This window comes from Prionailurus bengalensis, chromosome C2 (assembly GCF_016509475.1).
Source record: "Prionailurus bengalensis isolate Pbe53 chromosome C2, Fcat_Pben_1.1_paternal_pri, whole genome shotgun sequence".
NCBI lineage: Eukaryota > Metazoa > Chordata > Mammalia > Carnivora > Felidae > Prionailurus > Prionailurus bengalensis.
In genome coordinates, this window is record NC_057350.1 from 59,522,133 (window position 1) to 59,530,612 (window position 8,480).

Below are 8,480 nucleotides of genomic sequence, written 5' to 3' on the forward strand. Positions count from 1 at the left end.
CTGTCCAGAATGACGGCTCCAGTCTACATTCCCACCATCGGTTCCTGAGGGTTCCGGGAAAAGTTTTCTCAGCCAGTGAGAGCACAGATTTTAACAAGTCTTCTCTCCAGTTGCACTGACATCATCTGTCTGGGAGACTTCTGTCCAAATTGGGTGGACACGTGGCTGATTTAGGAGTCTGTGTTCTTCCACACTCCAGAGCCCTAAGTCCTGTAGTGATTATCAAATGGGCTCACACCTTGGGGGGCATAAGAATAACCCTGGGAGGAGGTTCAAATGCTTTCCTTTGGGATTCTGACCCACACATCCTAGGAGAACATGCATAATCCCATAATCTCCATAATCCCAAGTAAGAGTCCCTGCCTCCAGGAGCCACCGTTGCTGAGGGACAGGTGTTTTCAGCGCGAAACAAAAGGTGGAGAATCACAGCAGGGAGACTAAGCCTGCAGTGGCTCCAGGATGGAGCCTGCAATGCAACCCGATGGAGTGGGAAGATCCCCTTATCCAGAAAACTCTCCTATTGTCAAATATCTTTTTTTTTTATTTTATTTTTTAATTTTTTTTTCAACGTTTATTTATTTTTGGGACAGAGAGAGACAGAGCATGAACAGGGGAGGGGCAGAGAGAGAGGGAGACACAGAATCAGAAACAGGCTCCAGGCTCCGAGCCATCAGCCCAGAGCCCGACGCGGGGCTCGAACTCACGGACCGTGAGATCGTGACCTGGCTGAAGTCGGACGCTTAACCGACTGCGCCACCCAGGCGCCCCTTGTCAAATATCTTTGTATAGCCTGGATAAAACGGGAAATGTCACTACTTAATTCAATCTTTTAAATTCAGCCTGTAATTTCTCTGGAAGATCATGCACTATCAACATGTTACCTGGGTTCTCCATCACCTGGGCTCTCTTGCCTGTGGCCCAATACCTGTCAGTAGAAGGTATAAACATCTAAGCAGGAGTCCCTGAGGCACTTGGATGTTCAGTAGGCAAAGTATGATAAATGTTTGATAAATTTAGGAAAAGTGTCTCCGGTCCACAGGGGTAGTGAGTACAGCTCCAGAAGAGATTCTGAGGCTCACTTAAGAGTGTCATTTAAATTCAGCCTGGCACCTACACCATCATAAAGATGCTAAACCATAAACAATTAATAGCTAACTGCCAGTAATCCAGGATCTAGGTCTGGAACCCAGTAACTTCCAAAATATCCCTTTTTATGAGAGGCAAGTCAGTAAAATTTTGTTCCTTCTGTGTCTACCTCACAAGAGTTCATCAAACTTCAAAAACAGAAACCAGGTAATTCACCCATTGCCTTGCTCACTGGTGAGCTATTATTTTTCCGTGGTTCCTTTCTTCCTCTGAAAAGAAACCACAAGCCTCCAATTTCACTGAATCTGTTGGAAAGGAAAGTTGGCATTTGGATGTGGATGTGTGTAGCCCTCAGGGACGAGAGAAAGAAAGAAGGCGGCTCTGTGCCAGGTGACGGGCAGACAGTTTCCTGCGTTATGAGGTAATGGTTAGTGATGCTATTTGGCTGGAGGCTCGCACACTGGTCTCTTCAGTGTGTGCCAGTGTGTGTGGATGGTGAAGCACATTTTGGGATGCTGGGAAGATAGAGTAATATTTAAAGTGGCATAGTAATAGGTAACTAATTTTTAAATATTGTTCATATCTTTCTTATTACTTTGACCCTCCCTTCCAACATAATCTCTTGACCCTGTAAGGCATATATTGGACCAGCTGAAGGCTGGTCCAGTCCCAGCTAAAGAACTAGCAGGAGGCATGGCCGGATGGGAATCTGAGGGACCTGAAAAGCAAATAATCAGCTGGCTTAAGAGGGAAAGAGACCAAGGCCCTGTGGACCACTGTGAGGTCCACTGTTAGAAAATGGATCGGCCTGAGGAATGATGGTGTTTACAATGACCTCTTAGAAGGCAAGGACTGGGGCACCTGGGTGGCTCAGTCAGTTAAGCGTCCAACTTCAGCTCAGGTCATGATCTCACAGTTCCTGAGTTTGAGCCCCACATGAGGTTCTCTGCTGTCAGCTTAGAGCCTACTTCAGATCCTCTGTCTCCCTTTCTCTGCCTCTCCCACATGTGCACAGGCTCTCTCTCTCTCTCAAAAATAAATAAACATTAAAAAAATTATATAAGAAAAGAAGGCAAAGACTAATGTTGCAAAGGCAAGGATGTATTAAACAGGAAGCATTTGTTGGAAGAGCCAGATTAGAAGCCAATATTAGGGGTGGGGTTTCGACACAGGAGGCAAGGACAGGTATCAGGTGTGCAAGGTTAGGAGAGGTTGGAATGAGTAAAATAACAAAGTAAAAAAGAGGTTGAATCTTGAGGACTGGACCTAGAGGCCAGAGAGGGAGGTTCTGTTAGTTTCCTCTTGTCCGTGTTTTCCTTCTCATAACATATTGTCTCTATCCCATCCCCTACTTCCACATGCAGAGAGCGGGGGATGCCTCTTCTGAGGGTTCATCTTCCCAATTTGGTGCCAAGTTGGTATCAGTGAGTGTCTCTGTCTCTGTTTTCAGGTGCTGCTGGGCCCCAGCTTCCATGGCCCTTCAAGTGAGGCTCTGCAATCCCCATCCAAAGGTTTGCCCTGACCCAAGAGAGACAAGCCCAGAAAGAGAACTTTAAGCTAACCTTGCCCAACCATTGGAGTTCTAGCCCCAGTTACTGTGGCCTCTCAACTCTCCCTAACTTTGACCCTCAATTCTGAAAAATGGGCCTCAGCCTTAGCTCACAAACATTTATTGAACCCCTGCAATGAAGCAGGCACTCTGGTCTTAACTGGAAATACAGTTACAAATAAGGTACTGGCCTAGCTTCCTGGTGACTACAGGCCAATGAGAGACAGGCTCGAGTAGACAGGAAGTTGCAGTAAGCTGCACTGAGTACTGGGAAGGGGAAATAGAAGCAAGTAGGAGGGCAGCTAACCCCAGCTGGGGGAGGAAGGGTGGGGCAGGAACTCCTAGGGGAAGTGATAACCAAGCCCTCATACAAAGACAAGTAGAAGGGAATCCAGCAAAGTAGAGGGTTGTGGGTGTGGACAGTGACGTTGGGGAAAGGAACAGAAAGTTCAGTGGCCTGTAGATTAGATAAAGGTCTCAGGATCTGAACACAATTCAATATGGCTGAAGCCACAGAGGACCATGGAGGAAGGGCAAAAGATGTGACTCTAGTAGTAAGAGCCAGATTATGACCAGCTTACAAGTAGGGTGACCACATACATTTATTGTCCAAATCGAGGATTCAGCCATTGTAAACTGGGACCACTCTGGCAAACCAATTCAGATCGTCATTTCACTTGTAAAGCAAGTAAGGATTTGACTGTAAGTGAATCTGGGTCCCTCTCTCTGTCTTACTATACCAAGCTTCACCTCAGTGACCTGCCTGAAATGTAAGTCCCTTCTGTACAGAGGCCCTGACTTACTCTTGCTGAACGTCTGCTATGTATGCCCTACACATGTGGATGGAAATAATTTCTTGCTCTGCTTCTCTAGTCAATCTTCTCCCAGGGTGGTCAACCAGGGGGTGCCAGAAGAGACGCTATCTAGAATCTGCAAAAAGCATCTTGTTTGCGTCATATACCTCCCAAAAAAACCAAGTCAATATTTCTCACTAATGATGGGGTTTTGGAGTGCTGGGGATTCAGAGCTGATGGCCAAGAAAGAATTCTTAAACACATCTTTGGTGCAAAAAAGATTTAATTAAAGCACAGGGACAGGACTCGTGGGCAGAAAAAATTGCACTGGGGTTGTGAAAAGTGACTGGTCATATACTATGGAGTTGGGGGAGATTAAGGCAAAAAGGAGACTTCCAGAAGGACTTTGATATGCTAAAGAGGCCTGAGACCTTGCTAGTTTATCCTCTAGTAAGGCATTAACATCAGGATGGTAGGGGGTTCCTAGAGAAATGTTACATTCTGTATTTTTCTCAATATTTGTCAATGGGCTGCAGGTTATAAGGAAATTTTACCTGCCATTTCCTTCTTGCCTTTGTTCCCCACATCACTGTGGAGGGGAGGGTGATATTAGGGGTTCTAGGAAACTGTCTATAGGTTTCTGGAGATTAGGCTATTGATAAGATTGCCTTTTTCTTATAATTTTCTAGGATATTTGTAAACTGATGAAGACTCATGTCCTGCATGACTGTGATCTCTATCAGTTAACCATTTGTTTTCTTTCCTTTCCTTTGTTCTTGGGCAGCCAGGCTTGCCTGAGGAATATCACACATATCCCACCTGGGGGGTGGGGGTGGGGGGGTGTTGTTAGCTTGTGTTTTGCCCTCAGTTTGCCCTACGTTCCCTCATCACTAAGATTGTTTCATTTTTTACCAACACCTACATGTGCACTGAGTTAGTATCAGAGGTTATAGTTCACATCCAGGCTGCCCACTTACTAGGTCTGTGAACTCAAGCTACCTGACTTCTGTGAGACCCATTCTCCCATTTGCAAACTAAAGAAAATAGAACCAGCTTCCCAGAGTTGTTAGGGGTAAATGAGGGAACACAGGTGATAGAACCTAACTTACTGTCTGATTTGGGGGAGATGCTCTGTGAGAAATAAGAGAGATGATTCATTTTCAGAAATACCAAATAAAAGCTGTGCTGTCTAGATAACAGTATGTTTACAACTGTTTCCTATTGGAAATATATAGGAACTCTTCCCCTCCCATAATGGAGTCCCAAACCCTTGGACACTTCACTTACTGGTTCTTCTTCCTCTCTTGGTTTCCTGAGCTTATTTTCATGGGCTTTGCAATGAGCATGCGCCAAAAAACAAAGGAAGGACTGAAAGTCACTGAGTCACATCAGGAAATGTACATTTGTTCCAATCAGACGACTTTTTGCCTTACTTGGGTATAGGCGACCTCAAGGTAAGACTATAACCTCTGTAGTACTCAACCAATGAGGAATCAGGCAAGAGACTTGCATGCTGGGAGATAAATTGTCTGCTGTAACCGCCCCAAGTGTTCCTGTCCATCAGACATCCACTCTTGTAAGAACGTTGATTAAACCTATCTTCACTGTGCTTGGAGTCTCTGTGTCCCTCCTTTGATTGGGTAGGTGGCCTTTTATTTCTCACACTCAATATAACTTTTTTTTTTTTAAAGAATCTAAACTTAGCAGCAGCCATGAACAAGTACTACAGAGGAAAGAGCCTTAAAAGATTAACTGCAGTTTTTTAGGTTCGAAGGTACAATAGCAGTTATCCACATTTTTCAGACTCAGCCATGCTTACTCTGATTCTGTGCCCTATAGATACATGTGGGAACCTCATCAATGTATTTCTTGTGGGTACCAACTGAGGATGCTTCCACTAGGTGGGGCTGTGGTAGGTACATAGAACATCTCTTCTTGATAGTTTGACAGGGTTCGTGTCCAAAGCCTATTTAACCAAGCTGAGCCCTAGAATGCTGGCTCCCTGGGGATGCCAGGTACATAGAAGTGAAAAGCATATTGCTGGTAGCCTGATCCCCTCCCATCTATTGGCTGATATTCTATTCCACTGACACAGATACCTTCAATTCTTCCTCTTAACAAATTTTGTGAGCCACTGGGCTCTACTTGTCCCCTCAGCTAATCTAGCCCCCTGGGTGCAGAATCCAGGATTATAACCTGTTTCCCTTTGCTTCAGATTGTCTTTGTCATGGCTGTTCATCACTGCCTTTATTGTTGACTTGGAAGTACCATATTTGGGAAAGTTCACCTCCGTTGAACCTTGGCCTCTCTACTATACTTCAGAATAGAAAAGCAATCCACATTACAATGACCTTGCTTTCTCTCCCCTTGAGCCTGATAACCTTTAAATCTCAGTCCAAAAGGTGCTGCTTCACACTTTGGAGCCAACTTTGTTCCTGGGCGGTACTGTGGTGGTGAGGATTGTGGTTTATAATGAACACTAACTGCACATCTGATCAGTCTTTCTGACGGTCCTGTTCTTACCTTGGGGTTCCCAGGATTACAGTAGAAGGAATGATCTTGAAGGGGAGTTAATAAAAAGAGAAGTAAACTGATATGTGGGTATAAAGTTTGAATGGTTCCAATGAGTCACTTATAGGAATAGTCACTTAGGAATTCTTATAGTCACTTAGGAATTCTATATCCTACGTAGAGTGTTTCATCCCTTTCCTTCCTGTCCCAGGGAACCAAATTCACCACATTGACTAAAGGAAGTGTCAGTGGCCACGAGACACCTTCCTCACAGGGAGTACATACCAGTCCTTTACATTCCCCGGTCTTCTCTCCATCTTCCCAGAATATGGGCTGACTTTTCACCTATGCGAGACCTTTGATTTGGTCCTAATATTATCTCTTAAGGGCCAGGAGTGTATACTTTACTTACTTCCATGCTATTTACCTTTAAAATGTCAGGAAACTGAAAACCGTGCCTCAGGAGATGCTATTTTTGCTGGTTCTTAAGCCTGCTGGTCACTTTTGGTCATCTGAGACAGCTGTCCTTTGTACCTCCTATTTCACACATATGAATCTAGGAATATATGAACCTATGTACATCTTCGTGCATAATGCCTTTGGTTGATCTTTTCCAAATTTCACAATACACTTGCTTCCAGGGAGCTGAACCACGGGTAACTGGATTTTTATCTTGTGCTCCAGGAAAACTCCTGCCACTTCCGAGTTGCCTACCTAAGAACTCCTTGTCACATGGCTGAGTCATTGTATCCGAGGCCTCACTCTCTATCTGCCTACCTGCCTAGGAAACTTCCTTTCTGTCTCACTGAGGCTCAGAGTGACCTTGGACCTCACGACAATAATAATTGTGGCCTGAAGCTCCTGTCTTCAGACTCAAGAATTTGTAGGTGTATCCTTCTAAAGACTTGGTCTTGTCTTGAAGTTCCGATACCCAGTCTTTGAGACATCCTAAAGTATAAACTGATCCACTATTCTTCCCTGATCCCATCAGCCTGAAGTCGCAGTCATGATGGTCAAAGGGTGGAGGCTGTGGGACCTGGCACCTGGCACAATGAGGTAGCGGCAGTGGTGGGCACATAGCTCAAACCTGCTGCAGCAGATCTCCTGATAGCAGTGTTCCCAGGATAGACCTGTTCCTAAAATTCACAGAATGAAGTTTCCAGGACAGAGTTCTAGAGGTAAGGAGCAGGATGCTAATTCAGACAGGTACAAAACATCAGGGCCACCTAGTGGGAAACTCCTCCACCTTATTCACTGGTGTTTCCCAATATCTAGCCCAGGGTTTGGAACTTAGTGCTTGTTCTGTAATTCTTGCATGCATGAATAAAACAAATATCTAACAGGTTTACAGGTTTGAAAAATAAAATCTAAAAAACTAAATAGAACTCAGGGTGCCTGGATGGCTTAATCAGTTAAGCGTAACTTAATCAGTTACTCTTGATTTTGGTTCAGGTCATAATCTCATGGGTCCGTGAGACTGAGCCCCGTGTCAGTCTCCATGGTGCTTGGGATTCTCTCTCTCCCTCTCTGCCCACCCCACCCCTACTCATGTATGCGTGCACCTTGGCACGCACTATCTTTCAAAATAAATTTTAAAAATTTAAAAAAAAAATTTAAAAATAACTAAATAAATAAAATAGCAAAGAGAGTTCATTTCTTCTGTTTCAAGAAGAGAAAAAAACGTAAGAAGAATTTACTATTAAAACGGTGGTTGGGCTTAATCAGAGATGAAATATAAGAGGCAGTATTAGATGGTATAAACATTTGATTCTGACGTCCTAGGTTCAGATGGTGACTTTGATGTTTACCAGGCATATCAATGTGGCAAGTGAGTTAGTTTCTCTAAGACTCAATTTTCTTATCTGTAAAAATGGGAATAATAATAATAATAGCTGCCAGTTGTCGTAGAAACGACATGAGATAATACCTGGGCATAGCGTAGCACCCGGCTGCAGAGTCAGTCCCCATCATTATTAAGCTCTCATTTATAATGACATAGTATTAGTATTACCTCACATGCAAACACCAGTAGTTTGGTGACAGCTTCCTGGAGGGCTGTGTGGAACAGTATGTCCGCTGAGCATCTAGTCTTGGAAGGAAAAAAGTTTCATATCTGCCCTGGATATTACATGAAGGAGTAGTGTGTTCCTGTATCACGTATGCAATACCTGGCCTGGACTGCAAGGCTCTCAAAATAGGGACTGTGCTTATTCATATCCGTATCCCCAGCACCTGGCACAGGGTTTGACACAAAATCGTTCTGTCAATAAACCTTGCACAAATGTTCAACCTTTTCATTGGCTGGCTAATTGCTTTTCTCTGCTATCAATCCATATGATGGAGTATTGCATGATAATAGTATAGTCTCACACTAAATATTGAAGGAAACTCTAGTCTCAGGCAGGTCGTGGTGGCATATGTGGAATGAATACTCAGGCTCCAACAAAATTGTTCCACATTCCATAAATTCAGCACATTCCAAGAAGGATTAATGGTATACCAGGATTCCCCCACATGGCATATGAACACTGTTGATTTAT